Here is a 16,175-nt window from a genome sequence, read left to right as displayed (position 1 = left end):
GCTGCACAATGGCTTCCAGCTCCTCCTGTTTGCTGCCCATGCTGCGTGCATTGGTGTAGATGCACTTGAGCTGGGCTATCGATTTTGCCCCCAGCATTGGCATGCTACCCCTAGGCTCATCTCTAGTGAGCCTGGTTTTATCCCCTTCCCCCTTCAAACCTAGTTTAAAGCCCTCTCAATGAGCCCTGCCAATTCATGAGCATTTTAACCTTTTGATCTGCTGTTCACATCTCTTTCAAGGAACTTGATCAGCAGCTTTATAAGAAGTTTGTAAAGCTCAAAGCAGAGGAGGTACCTGGCACTGATATGGTCTGTAGCTCCCTCTGAAAAGGGAGTTACTAAACAATGTCTTCATGAGGAGCTTTAGTTTCAGGAAAAGGTATAGCATATTATTCTGAGTTGTAAAAATGGCGGTAGAGAAAGAAGTTAACCACAGTCTTAAAACCTTCTACTGCCCTCAAAAGTTTTCCACTTTGTTTCATTACAGCAATTTTTTCATTCATGTTAATTAATGCGGGTATAGTTCACACCTAGCTGTTGTATCTTAAACCAAGTTAAACTGATGTGGATGTTCTAGGTGATCTGACTGATCTAAAGCTTCAGTCACTCATTTGAAGATCCCTTTGTTTCAATATCTCTTAGTCCTTGCTCTAGATTTTTAAGTTTTGATTTTTATATTTAATATTTATATATTTATATTAATATTTTAGAGAGAGCATGCTTTAGGTGATATTTCCTCACCTAGCTATGGGAGTTGAGTACGCAGATCTCAGTCTGTTTGGACACTTTTGCACACCCCCTCTAACAAGAGAAAGTAATTAAATTCCTCATAGTAATTGAATTAGGCCAGGATTCAGTCTTTTAGTCAAACTGGTACCCTATCCATGTCCATGGAGTCTCTCAGAATGCACTAATGCAGTATTTTCTTCACTTTCTTCCTCATTAATAACAATATCAAACATATGCTGAAACATTTCTGCCCTGTACCGTATTTCAGAATGATAACAGAAGTTTAGAAAATATTGAGTGAAAATACAGAAAATATTCTAGCCTTCACCCTGTGGGAATAATTGTCTAGTCTGTGGAACTGATTTTTCTACTTAAAATTGAAATGTAGCCAACTTCCTTCAGGCTCTTCGCAATTTATATTTATATGTGTGTGTGTGTGCGCGCTCCCACATGAGCTCTTTTTTTCTGTCTTTTGGGCAGCTTACTATTGACGTTTCTGCAAAGATAATATTAGTCTCTCTACATATAGCTCTGAAATGGAACACTAACACATTCTGCTGTGATAGCAGCTTTGTTTCCCCTCTCAGGGAAGGTAAAAATGCATTTGCCTGAATTAAAAATTCAATGTGTATTTTATTAGATCTCCTTCTGACACAAAATTCCTCAAGGTTTTGCATGCAACTGTTGCTAATCTTCTGTAAAAGTCTTGCAAATAAACAGATATGGAAGTCTTTTTCAAACTCCCCCTGATTGTGGCATAACACTGTTGGCAAGTGTTGCTCTAAGACTAGACAAAAAAAACCTCAGTCTGAGCCTTCTTAAAGAAATGTACATCAGCAGTGTGGACTGATTTCCTGAACAACGTAAATGTCTTCATTGATGGTAGTCCCTGCAGTAAATATAGCTCTTATCAAGTGTGGTGAAGCCCTTTTGGAGAATGCCCAGACTAGCTGTGCTGGTGAAACTCAAACCTGCACTCTAGATACTAGCTAAGCGGTCAGTATTTCTTGCCAAGTAAGTTAAAGTAAACTGCCATGGGACTGAACATATTTGTCAGATCTCTGATCCCATTTGCTTAATTACACTATTTGACCATATTGCTTTACAGGTTAAAAGACAGGTATGTAGCCTGAAAGCAGTTCATCAGAAAAGTTACATGTTTTAGAAGTATTTTGGACTGAAGTTCTCTACTTCAGTGAATGCCAGCTTATTGTGATATGTTGCAATATGTAATGAGGAGGCTGTTCTTATGGCTAGACTGGTGTGCTCAGTTCAGCAGGCACCCTCAATGAATATGTCTTTCTGTCTTAATAGTTATCTTCATTAGTCTGTTCAAGAGCTTAAAACGTTTGTGTGGTTTAATTTCAGACTGCACATCACTCATTCTATGCCATTTCTTAAGTATAAGAATTGGTACTTGTGCTGGAAGGTTAATTGTTCCTCTCTAGTGAATAAGCTGAGGTTTATAAATAAGGCCCAGACTGACAAAACAACTGGGGCTTTGGTTTTCTTGAAGCATGCTATCAAAAAAGAAAGAGATTGAGAGACCTAGGAAATTCTAGAGTATTTCAGTTTACTCTTTACCTGTTCTCCTGAGAATTCATTGAGTCCTAAGCCCTTTTATGACTTAGAGATCTCCCATCCACTGAGTTTATCATATTAGTTGCTTTCCTTTCTTTTTTTTAAAAACTCACATGTTATCACCATGTACTATTATGCTGTGCTATTACGAGTTGCAGAGGTAGTAACTCTATGACTATACATGCCTTAATTTTCTTTTTTTTTTCCTACTTCTATTTTTTTTTTAATATTGTTTATCCTTAGGTGGACTTGAAATGTTGTGAACAGTATACAGCTGTGGTGGTTAAGAAATATTCCTCACTTCACTGCCTCTACATTGCAGCTACTGCAGGGTCTTACTGAACCTGTCAGTAATGCAGGTAATTTGGAGATTGTGTTCATATTTCATCCACTTTTTCCCTCCATACTTATTCCCTAACATCCTTATTGCTAGTGTCAAAACTCTAGGACTTCTTGGGGTCTTCCTGACCAAGAAAGCCTCACGGGTTGCTCTCTCTTGGGAAGAAGGACCACTCGGTTCATGTGTGTGCTCACACGTGGGAAAGCGGCTGCTCTGTGAGGACCATCGACTCACCTTTGTTCCGCTGTCCAAGGTGCTGAGTCAGGAGCTGCTTCGTGGGTCGTTACCTGAAATGGAGCCAAATCCTCATCCCGTTTCCCTCGGGTTTGGGAGTCCTCTGCCCTACCCTGTCTTAACATTATCCATGGATATTTAAGATGTTGAGAGAATGATATTTTTCCGAGGTCTTGGAAAAAACTGCAGTTTTCTGCAGCGTGAGCTTCCCTCATGGCTAAAACAGCTGAGTTTGAGGTTCAGTGCAACCAGCTGCAGGTAACTGCAGCTAATGAGGTTCTAAATCTATTTCTGAAGAGTTTGCTCATTGCTAGGGTGAGCAAGATAGGTGAAGAGTCCCTTTAAGATAACTACATTTTTATGGTCTTCAGCAGGGATGAAGCCCTGCCATGTGAAATAATCACTATGTAAGTTTCAAAGCTGGTTATAAAAATGGAGTAGAGGATTTCAGAGAGAACTCCAATAAAAATAACAAGTCCCTTCAGTGCTTTTTGCTTGACATTTCATTACACTCAAAACCCTTGTTCATTGAAAACTTTAACAGGAAAAAGAGTTATTCAACATCAAATTGATCCAAAAGATCAATAATGGAAACATTTTTCTTCAGGGCATCTGAATTTATCTGAAATCCAGAGGTGCCTTATGGGAGTGGCAAAAGAAGTGTTTCATGACAACATATGTCTTCAATGGATTGAGTGTCTTGGCCAAATTTATCCAGTGAGGCATGCTAAAGAGGTCCTACCCTGACCAAGTGTTGAAGTTATTCCTTTTTACAGGGAATATATTGGGGCTAGATCCTGAATCAATTATCTTGGATTTCTTTATTGCCCATCTAGTCTATACAGTTGGCCGGACTCTTTGCAGAGGTTGAGAAAAACTCTTTAAAGTAATACCTGCAGGTTGATTCTGATCCAAGAGAAGAAAGTACAATATATGTCATATTAAAACTGACTTAATGCAACTTTGTAGATTTGTCACTTCTTCTTATCTCAGCCTACAGAATTAGCCAGGCATTTAGCATCAGTCAAAAGGAATTTGCTGTAGAATATATATATATATGTTTTAATGACAAATTAAGGAACATAACCAAACTGTGCTTTTCCTCTTCCCTGAATATCATGGATAGAGGGGGCGGGGGCAATATCCTTTATTCTTCCAGCCAAACAGTTTTGATTTTACAGTTGAGGCTACATCACGTCTTGTGCCAACTTCATGCTGTGCTAATATAATTTACCAAGCACACAATGCTAAGAAAGAACAACATGATCCAGAAGAAAATCAGCTCCTTTCCAGTTTCTGCAAAAGGAGTTGCAAAGCACAATGTATTTCAAAATGAAATTAAAAGTCATTTAGTATTGTACCTTCAAGCAACAAATTAATTACTGGAGAAGGAGGTAGCTGCACAACAGGATTACCCTTCTTTTCTGTAGACAGAAGAGCAGCAAATCAGAGTGACAGAAATGCTGTGAGGAAAATGGTAGGGAAGGCAGCAGATGACCCTTTTTCCTACCGATGCATTTGCAGCAGAGTAATCTCATAATTCTCTATTGTTGGCTCGAGTTACATCACACAGAATATTGGCCTGGGATATGTTCGCTGCTTCCCTCTGTAAGAGAGACAGGGAATTGCCTCAGGCACATAATAGCATAAGAGCTAACTTCCCACAGTAACTGTATGGCCCTTCTTACTTGGTTACTAGACCTGAATACATCAAAGAAAGGCATGCAATTTGCACAGTGTGTTTCATACACTATACTTCAAGGGAAGATGTTTTAGTCTAATTCTAGGTGGTGGGTCATTTTCTTAAGTAAAGAATGAAAGGTAATAGCTGCCGCACTGTTATCCTTCCTAGTGTTGTTAGAAAGATTGCCTTGTCAGTGTCAAGGCTTGAACCAAGTCTGTTGGAGCCCTGCAGAATCTAGGCGTTTTGCTGGGGCACTGGAATACCTTTAAGGTGTAACAAGTGACCTATTCGATGTGATATTTTCTCACAGTGAGCTACACAGGTTAATCAGGATTTATATGGACTTTTTTTTTTTAACTTAACTGTAAAAGAATTGGGACCATCTGGTGAATGAAGTCTTGTTTCAAGTTAGAGCAGTGTCTGTGAAATACCCACACATCCTACATGCACTGTACAAATGGCACACGACAACTGTTGGGGAATACTTAATCTACCGCATCGCTGGTGCCCAGCTAACACCGCCTGTTGTCTTCTAGTACATGATGGACTGCTTTTCTATTACAGTACTTTAGAATTGATGTATCCAGATGGCCCAGAACAGTAGGAGTCAGCCTTACAGAGACTTTCTGAGTGTAGGAGCAGGAGAGTTAAGTTATCTGTACACATGCCCAAACAACCAACAGCCAAGACGTGGTTTCCTGAGGGATGTTTTCTCTCCATGGGAGAGTGGATCCAGTGACCTATTAAGGGCAACGCTGCCTTCATGAGAGAACAGGATGGTCAGGGAAGGGGTGGTTGCTGTTTAGGCAGGCTGCATTCCCTTCTAGCCACAACCTGCTAACCAAATGTTGGTAGTGTACCAGAGCACTTCAATGACAGGTCTGAAATATGCCTTCACTTCAGACACGATTCTGTGGCTTTGACTTAACATTCAGTAGTCCCTAGCCAGACCTATAGACTTCTGTAAGGATAGTGTCCCTGCCCGGGTCTGCCCTTTAAGGAGAAACCTTCTTCACTGTTTCCCCACCTGTGAAAGGGAAAAAGGGCAGAAAATTACTGTCCTCCTTTTTTTTATAATATTGCCTGTGTCCATTTCAATCTCCAAACCTAAATGTGTTAAATGTTTTAGACCAATTGAAATATCTGTAGAACTTATTGTTCAATATGTGTACCTGAATGCACATACACGCACATCAGTGTGTATGCGTGACTAAATCTTGGCTAAATCTCAGCATTTTCAGCAAACTGTTAGGCATATTTTATAGTCTTTAAAGGATTGTTAGGGAAAAAAAATCACCATGCTGCAGAAATACCAGCTTATTACATGCATATCAGCTGGTAGTCCACCTTCCAGGTCTTTCCTGAGCCCTGGATTAGACATTTGGTACTCAGCAACAGGGACCCTCCGAATGGCGTGTCAGAACTGACGGCTGCCTGGCAGCCTGCTGTAATCTCTGCTCTAGAAAAATTACCAACTGTTCTGCTCTGCTGACATGAAAAATACATCCTTTCACGTTTAACAGCTATAAACTGGAGCTGTCCTGGTGTCAGGCAGGTTCAGACTCAAGAGCTGGTGGCAGGACAAGGTTGATAGGGGTGGCAACCATCTTGCCATCTGTCATTTCTGATGTAAACCCTCTCAGTTTGATGTCAGCCCTATGTGATGCTAAACTCCACGACCAAACAGCAGAATGGGGCTGGCTTCATTCTGTGGTTTCAAAGCTCTTTCCCAGCACAAAGATCAAGTGGCACACAGTGTATTCAGTAGAGCTGGCCCAGAAACAGAGCTTTCATCCCTGGAAAGCTTAAACATTTCAAAATTAGCTTCTCCTCTAGTCCACAGAGATAGAAACATACTGAAAGAAAATACTTTCTGAAAGTCTTCAAATCAGAGATGCTGAATTCTTTTGATCAGAAATTACATCTTTCATTCTGACAAAGGAAAATGAAAGGGTTGATGCTTCAGATCTTCCCAAATACAAGACTGAAAAACTGTACTTTCAAACTCCTCTGAGAATTTGCTGTAGTTCTAATGCAAGACTTGCTTCTATCCAGGCTTCCCCCTAAATTTCTGTTGTTTAAAATGTCCAAGTTCCTAATGTTTTGTCATATCACATGTGAAAACCCAGAAACAATTTAGGGTCAAGGTTAAGACTGTTGCTAGGAAAAAGTAGAAAGACTTTGCTGTTGGTGGTGTTTTTTGGTGGTTTATGCTCTATGAAGTGGATTGGAGGGACGGGGGGATTGCTTTTGGTATGTGCTGTAATAATGATTATAGTGAGCCAACTAGAGATTCACTGTGGATTAAGTTCCAGGTTAACTGTGTGTTTTCACAATATTGTTTCTACCTTTATTTCTCCGGAATCACCACTCATTTAGCATAGCTGATAATGTTAGGTCAGGAAAATTTGTTAGATAACTCCAGGGGAAAGGGAATCTTTTTCAGTGCTGAAGTGCTATTTTAAAAGTTCATAGGAACCCCAGAGCTAGAATACCAGTAACAAACTGAAGATTATCTGATGTTCATGAAAATGCCTGCATTGTTTACAAATAAGGACAGAGCTCCCTTCCTGGAATGAGATGGAAAACTGCCAGATCCTGTGGTGTATGTCTGAGTAAGCTGTGGAAGATCCTAGGAAAGGAAAAGGATATAAAGGTGAAAATCTGACCCTTGCATCCTCGAGAGTCTGAGCTGGTCAGTGTGCTGCAGCTCCAGTATCATGGGAAGAAACCTCACCACGGTCTTCATTCTCCTCACCAGAAAAGTTGTGCGATGAGTTGCAGGCAAGAATGGCAATGGCTGATTGTTTTAACAGCTGCCCAATCTTGTCTGTTAGCTTTGCTACAATATTTTACATTCATAATCCAAACCAATACAGAAAAGCCTCATTAATACAGTTGAAAAATGTTATATAGAAAATCTTGTGTATGTGAGAGGGGAAGGGTTTGATGAGCTGCCAGAGTCCTGAGGCTTTCCCCAGGAGGGCTGTGCTGTTTATAGTGGGTATTTATTCCTCTTTTTTGCTGGTAGGTGCATGGTGTTGATAGCTATTTCTTCCTCCGTCTTAGGCTTCTCTTGGGTTTATTTTTTACACTTAATCCATCTACTTGCATGCTCTTTCTTAATTGGTTCCCAGCTGATCAGTTTTTCTATTCTGTTATCTCTAAAACTGCTCTTCCCTGAACAATGAGAGCTCGCACTTCTATAGCAGCCATGCAATGTTCATCCCCATTTGTCTTTACACATACCCCCCCGTCCATCTCCCCCTGTCCTCCCCCCTCCTTGCCCATCTCCCCCCCCCCCCAAGGTATTCCATGCGTTTTTTTTTTCCGCAAGGTATTCCATGCACGTTTTTCACCACACAAGGCTTTCCATGTTCACCCCTTCGCGAGCGTTTTTTCATGTTTTCCCCCATCACGAGTGTCTTCCCTACAAGAGTTTTTCCGTGTTCATCCGCTCGTGAGTTTTTTCCTCTCAAGTTTTTCTGTGTTCACCCCCCACATGAGTTTTTCCCACGTGACATTTTCCATGTTCATTCCACGTGGGATTTTTCCCATGTGGGTGTTTCCTTTTTCGACTCCCCACTAGTGTTCAACCCATGAGTCTTTTCCATGTTTGCCCCCCACCACGAGTTTCTCTCCCATGTGAGTTGTTCCTTCCCCCCTCCACCTCGCGGGTTCCCCCCCATGGGTTTTCCCCCTTACCTCGCGAACCTCAGCATTTGAAATCAGGCAGGAGGCTGGTTGGATGCACAATGTGAGTTGGTTCATGACAAACAGCCTATGTGTTTCATTAACCGGTAATGAGACTTCTAAAGCATCCCTGGTCATTGCTGTGACCCAGGACAAACACTCGGTAACCCTGAAACTATTAACATTTGAGGAAACAGTGGGTGAGAACCGACGTGGCTGCACTCAGGGCTGTGTGGATCCCAGCAGGCTCTGCTGCCTGAAGAGGGGATGCACAACACCAAAGGAACAGAAAATGCTCTCTTCGTTGTGAGCGGTGGGTGGAACAGCAGTTCAATTCCTGAGGAAGACAACTACAGTACTTTGAAAATTACGTGGAAAAGGAGACTAACCAGCAGCTTGGGCTGCAAGAACTAGGTTCAGTAGCTCACAGGATCAAACATCTGTTTCACTGTAGATAACATGCTTAGCCTGCTTGTTCTTCTCTTAGATTTTTGCTTTGTTTTTTGTTTTTCTGTCTGTCTCAGGGCCTGGGAGAGGCAGGAACTACCACAATTTCATGTGGCCATTTAAATGCTTCTGCTAGGCTTTGTAAAGAGTGGTGGTGTTGCTGGCCCAGGAGAGATGGTGTTCAGTAAAAAGCAATTGAGATTTGGCCCAGCACCTCTGCCTACTTGACTTCCCCATGCTCGCTTGCCAGCAGGCAGAGACCTGTGGCCTCAGACTTGTCAAGAAATTCTCCTGCTTGCATATCCTCAGCAGATCAATAGAGCCTCAGCATAAAGCGATTACAGCAAAATGGAAGAAGAAAAAACCCTGCCAGTGAGTCAGCAACAGTTGGGACCAGGGGAGAAGGAAATCCAAGTTATAAGGTATAGCAAGGGGGTGGCATGGGGTTGCCCAGAAAGTTGTTTCTGCATACTGGTTTTGCAAATAAAAAATGCTAATAGGGCTGGAGAGCATTGCTTCAGGTACTAATGTGACTAGCCCTGAGTGCTTGGAATAACCCTACAGCAAGTGTCTCAGAATGGTTTCCTGAGGCCCTGCTGTGTGAACACAACTTAAACTGCTCAGAGGAGCCTCCTGGTTGACTCTGAAAGTTGTTGATATTCTAGCATGTCTTTATTGCTGTAAATAGCCTTACATGTTTCCAAGTTTTGTGCAAACAATAGTACTGCACAAAAAACTTCTTTTCATGATCCCATGGCTAAATTCCCCATTCAACAAAACACTGTTACACCCTGAAGTGTTTGGCCAAGTCTCAACTTCAGCTGGGCTGGAAGGGCATGAGTCCAAAACAGTTAAGAATCCCATCACGCAACTTTGGGCTCAGGAGGTTGAACTCCTCATTGATTAATTGATCATTGTATGATCATTGTATGATCAAAACATGACTCAGCTGAGTTCATGCTTCCCTGTTGAATCTTGAAGGATTATTCAGTTTGCCTTTCTTACAGCTACCTTCTTTGAATGCACTTTTTCTGCTATAGAGTGAAGAGTTATTGACTGGCTTCATGGCAAAAGCCACATCTCAATTACACGTGGCAGGGACCCAATTAAAGAGAAGTTGATTAATAGGAGCATTACAGCCACAACAGTCTAAGTTTTTTGGTGATGAAGAAACCATCCTCGAAGGGAGGTACATGCACTGCATGTTACATATGATGGAACCAGGGTATGTTGTAATTCTTTTTTCTGCTCTGACTGCCGAAGCTTTTATCTGTGAGACGTAATGAAAACACATTTCTTAAGTTTCCTTTGTTTGTGTTACCTTGACAGTCTAGCATCATTGATAACAAATGGAAGCAAAGTGGCATTTGCTTCAAATTAAATGGGTTCTGATGTCTGAAGACAGTACCTTAAATTACTTTGTCATGTTTGGGGTTTTTTTTCCCTCATTCCTCTTTGCTGGCTTCTTCTCTGCAAGACTGGCCTTGATAAACAGCAAATCACTGCTTGGAAGCGCATTCACTCCTGCTGCTCATTCTGCTGACATAAAATTGAAATTGAGCTTTTGCTTTAGTGTGCTAAACATCAGACAGGTCCTCTCTCACCAGCTTTCCCCTACTGCAATTCCATTGATTTACAACTCAGTTATCTTAATTTACAGCATGAGAGAGAAGCTTTTGAAACCACAGATTAAAACCTGGACTTGGTTGACTTGTCCATTCTTTCTGAATAGCTGTTTTCAGTTGCATATAGTTTTCTGCAAGGTTATTTTGGTTCAGGCTTTCTGAAAAACAGCAAAAACTCTTAAAGTCTGGCAGTACTTTTGTAGCAGTCAAAGACAGCATTGTTGCTTCAATTAAAACAGCACAGACCCCAGTGGCCTTTACAAATGACTTCTTTCTCTGTGCTGTTCTTGGGTTACCCATTGAACGTTACTGTAAATCAAAAAGTGACTGCACTTTGTTATTGCTACAGAACCTACCAGGCAAAATTTCGATTTAAAGACTTCATGTAAAGCATTGCTGTTCTTTATTAATGAGGCTACAACAGTAGCTTTGCTGATAATGTCCCTAGTAGTGGTTTGTCAGCTAGAGCTGGTCAGACTGCAAGGGCTGCATAAGTGTGTGTATATTCTCGTCTGCATTTTATTTTGGTAATGGTGATAACTGCAACAGAAGCTTTACCAATGATAATTGCAGCTGCATTCCAGTGGCAACATTCTGGCACGCTAATGAAAAGGTCACTTGGGCTAGCAAAACTGAGATGCCTGTGTGGGTACTTGTAGCACAGTTAAACCTAGTCTAATGAATTATACATGTCCAGGAGTGTCCCTGGGTACTGAGGCCAACTGGCATGGAGTGGCCTATTTCTGTGACAGTAAATACTGCTGGACTACAAAACAGCATGGCTTGTACAGTCTGCCCATTGGGAACACTCCCAGCAATGCCCTCATCACTGAAGCAGGCATAGGGATGGTTGGTGAGTGTCCTAGTGCAGGCTGCAGGCAAGGTGTACATACAAATGTCCTCCCCTCAGGTCAGACAGATCCTGCCCATGTCCCACTTACGTCATCACAACTGACCTGCACTGTCTGAATATGGAAGATTTGCAGAGGACTACTGATGATTCTACTGCAGACGTGAAAATAGTGCACCCAAATGTTTGTGACTGTATTGAACTGCAGCTATTTCTTGAGATGAAAAAGCTGCATTCATTTCGATAAATGATATGCTGTGAATTGTTTTCTCAGCCTAATTAAAAATTTAAAACAAGAGAAGGAAAAAGCATGATGTGATATAACTGGCATAAATACACACTGAAATCTGAATGCTGTTGCCCAAAATATATCCTGCTTGAATGAAGGACAGAGAATAGGGGATGCTAGGAACCAGGCTCTGGAATATCTTCCTTGCTTCTGCAGTTGGCGTTATTCCCCCTTTGACAAAACCTAGTGTCTGTATAAGCTAGCACACTCCCAGCGAGTGAGAAATCCACTCCCCCTGCCATCTGCTCTCCTGCATGAATAATTAGGAGGAGGAAACAGGCCTAGCTCGGAAAAAGAGAAGCAGAAAGCAAGCTAATGCGGGGAGAAAAATATCCCATCATAACTAGCTGCAGGCTGGGAGGAGGGAGAAGGAGGGAGACGGATTTCCAGCCTCAGGCAAGTGCAGCATGCAGTGAATGAGGCTGCTCACAAAACAACCAGCAGTGCTTGGAGCGGGAAAGCTGCAAGGGGAGGGAGCAGCACTCCAGTTCCAGGAAACACTGGCCTCACAAACATGCTTGGGCAAGCACTGCAAAGTACGTTGAATTTCTTTAAGCTGTTACTGCAGCTCATGATTTGTGTGTGATCTCTGAGGTGTTCTCCATCAGCCGAGCAGCAGGACTGAAAATGTGGTCCCCTTCAGAGCAAACCTCCTCTGGAAGTGCCTTGTTTCTGTCACCTGAGTATCTCAGTCTTGCATTCAGTCGATCCATTTCCTTTTGGAGTTTACAGCCTCATGTCATCCTTTATTTCTTACAGCAAGAGATTTGCACTCCACGTGGCCTTGTGGAGTACCAAAGATGTCCCCCACAGCATGACACTCTTTCTATCTAACACTGACTGTTCACACAGAGGAAAATGTTAGTAGCATTGCATTGAGCTTCTACCTGTAGTTCTGGTTTATGTTCTGTGGGTTCACAGCTAAATGAAGAATCTTTATCACCCACATCTCTTACTGATTCTAAAGCCATATTTCTTTTGAGGAAAGCTAGAACCACAGAAATACAAGTAAGACCACAAATGTTCATCTTGTGCTTCCAGTGAAAAGATTTGCAGACCACCTTATAAGTAACTAAAGAAGGCAATTGCTATCCCAACATTTGACTTGGCAAAATTCTTCAAGCTAGCTAATCCAGCAAGTTTATAGTAATTCATTTCATACCCCATGCTCAGTATTGTGGCTTTGTCCCAGTAAACCTTTAAATGAAAATGCGGAAGGTGGCACTGAGTCACTTCTTCCTGGTCATCAGCAAGGGCAGGGCATCAGCACAGCTACCAAGACTTGTCAGTGCCATTGTACGTAGTACCTCATATGCATGGTGCATACCATGCAATACTGTGTTCTGGTCTCAGACCTGTGGCAACAGGCAGCAAACGCAAGACTGAAAATGCTAGGCTCTGGGTAAGATTGTTGTTATCCCTTCTTTGAGTGGACACGTCCACAGTGACAAACACTGAGACACTTGGATGTGCAGGATGCAGTTCCCTGCTGCTTTGCCTTTAGGAGGTATTCCAATATGCACTGCAAAAGAACAACCTCAACTCCATTTGTGCATGCACAGGCATACAAATAGTTGCATTCACATTTCATCCCATAGTAATGACATTTTCACCACTTTCCTCGGCCGTGTAACTTCTGTAAGTATTTAAACACACACACACCCCGCCCATGTGTGCACACACATTTTTGCAACATACAATTTCAAAGCCCTGTTTCACGGGGGGAAGTTTCATAGGTTTTTGTGTATTTTTTCTAATCTCCCCTGTGGCAAAACTTTCCTGCAAGTCTTCAGCTGCCTTTTCAATGTGTGACATATCTGTCTCCAAACAAGCTGTGCAATTCTGTATACCTATCCACTCATTGTTGTTAGCCGTGGTTGATTTATCTTTATTTTTATTTTGGTCCCTCTGTGTAAAGTTGGAGCAGTTGTTTATCAAAAGGAAAGACTTCCAGAAGTTCCCTCAATATAATTCCTTTCTTCTGTAATAACAAACTCCAGCTGCACTTCTTATATTTTTGTTTGGTAGCAATGGGGCCTTTTTTTGCCCATCACCAAAGCAGAATGTGCATATTTTATCTCCTCTTTCCTTTACCTCAGACTTGTGGTTCCTGCTGATTATTTGAACTTTTATTTCATGCAGTAATTAATGTGTTGTAATAAATTAATTCTTGGCTTTCTTTCCTTCTTCATTAATGCAGGAAATTCTTTGTTGTTCAAAAAGACTACGTGTCTGCCAGATTTCACACAACTCATTAAAAAGGAGCTTTAAACACTGTAAACAAATCAACGCTCAACCCAAACAAAATGGAAGGGAATATAGGAAAGCATGGTGGTTCTACTTGCATATGAATCTCTCTCTTTTGCACAGGTAAGGTTTTTTTTGTTTTTGTTTTTTTTCCCTAACTGACATTCCCAAGATTTGGCTTTTTCTTTATTTCTTACTTGTGATGTACGTATTAGAACCAGAGAGCTTTAACTCAGGGTAAGGGCCGCTCTGCCCCCATCCTCTGCATCCTGGGTATTGTACACTTTTATAAAATAAAAAAGTGTGGTGGTTTTCTCTCCTTCCTTGAAGCAGAACGTGTTTTGTTTTGTTTTTCTCCTTCTTAACAACTGGCAGTACATAATCTGGGACGGTATCTGTGTGTCTAGTGACCACAGTGAACTTCCTTGTATCGTAATGGTTTGAAAGCCTGGAGGACCTAAAGACATGTCGGGAGTCATTAAAATGTAGAAGCTTCATCCACCCACAGTGGTTTCTGTTGATCTTTTTAACTTTCACTACAGTAAAGAATCCTTGGGTCTTTTCCTTCTCTCTTTAATTAAAGCAGACAGAAGACTTCTCTGTGAGGTTCTGTGTCTGTTGAATTTCACACATTGCTTTATTTGAGTAAACAGACCCCATAAATATGTATGGAGAAGAATTCCCAGCACAAATAACTTGTTGCAGCTCTTTTCAGAAAATATAAACCTCTCTGAGTGTTTTACTGATAGTGCTTAGCACATAGCTGCACTGGGCATGTATTGCAAGGTTGTTTTGAACTTCTGGTCTAAGTCCAATGTTGAATAATGGAATGGGCAGAGATTGCCCAGCACTGCTCACAAGGTAAGGGCAGGTGCTATTGCTACAACATTTGGGGCTCTCAGTGTTGTCTTTCCTTCTCTGTAGGGTCTCTTAGAACCTACTGAACCAGAGAAGTGCCTACTGAACCAGAGAAAAGAAGCTTATGTGTAAAACAGCATTTGACTGAGATGTCTAAGGGCATCTGGGAAAGAGTGCTGGGTCTGGAAGGTATAGAAATCTTGAATCTGTCCAGATACACTCAATCCAAAAGCATAAGGCACTAGAGAGAGAAATATACTGAAGATACAAACTTAAAACCCATGAAAATGGGGAAGACATCCATCTTTTTGTCATTGTGTCGCTCAGGCAGCAGCAGAAGTAGAAACAATTAAGAAGTAGGGAAGACCACAGTGTAGAGACCCGTGTAAAGTCTGTCTGAGCTCTAGATATGAAAGTGTTCTCCTATTCAGGAGGCAGGATTACCATGTGGTTTTGCTTAAGTGTATTTGCAGGACAGTACTGCAGAAAACCAATGAAAATTGATGGGTTATCATTGCCCATCACTTACATGCTTTATAGATGTAACATATAGCACATTTTTTACTACTAAGGCTGTAAACGGTCTTAATCTGTACCACAGTCCCTAAAGCCAGAGCTGCTGCCTTATGAGAATGTGGAAGCGTACTTGCATGGCACAGGGCACTGTGCTGTGGACACCAGAGCTGGGGCTACGGCAGTAGCACCAGGACCAGGTAGAGCTGAGCTGCACTAATGTCCTCCTCTGCCTAAGTGGGCTGACCCTGCACCTCGCACAATAACGCAGCTGGGACGGGATACAGACCTGAACTACTGTAGGCATCCTCACATGGTGCTGTATTGTTCTGCATAGACATGCCCTAAGAAATGTTAGGGGTGACTCTGAATTATTCGGTCCCAGAAAAATATCCCCGAAGAACAGCAGGCTATTTCCAAAATTACCCTGAAGTCACATTATTTATGGTACCCCAGAGGAGATACTAAAGGTGCTGAGTGGGAATGGTGGTCAATACCTACACTGTCCTGCTGTGTTATTTGGTCCTTGCAATTCTGTCTGGTGCTGTAGCATATGCTCAGCTTTCTCTCAAATTCATTCCAGCCTGCTCCTTCTCCTTTAACATGCTTTGAGAAAGGCATTTAGCCATCAACATTAGGGAACATGTTCGTATTTTGGCTCTCTTATCAGTCAGTGAGTAATTCTAAATTAAAACATGACTTTTCTGCTAACGTTTTATGTGGTTTCATTTTATAGCCTTATGAGTAGCTTCTCATTTGATTCCCATACCCCTGGGAAGCGAGCTGTATTTAAATGCAGTGGTTTCTTGCCCACTGCAGACTGCTATTTGAAATGCTCCCCTAGGATGTGTGCACTTGTGAAAGAATTTATTCATTCACCTTTCTTCCACACAGAGCAAGGCTTCAATCACCCCAACCAAGAGGAGCCTGCATGGCCACACCAGGGTCCTTCCACACAACCTGCCCTCCACCCTACTGGTTCACCGCTCCCCTCCCTGCACAATTTCCCCCCCACCCCCTTCTTCTGCCCCCTCCTCATTCTTCCCACTTCAGCCTGCCCGTTGCAATGTCCTGGGTTTTGTAAT

This window comes from Aptenodytes forsteri, unplaced genomic scaffold (genome assembly GCF_000699145.1).
Source record: "Aptenodytes forsteri isolate BGI_AS27 unplaced genomic scaffold, ASM69914v1 Scaffold482, whole genome shotgun sequence".
NCBI classification, from domain to species: domain Eukaryota; kingdom Metazoa; phylum Chordata; class Aves; order Sphenisciformes; family Spheniscidae; genus Aptenodytes; species Aptenodytes forsteri.
This window is presented reverse-complemented; position numbering follows the sequence as displayed.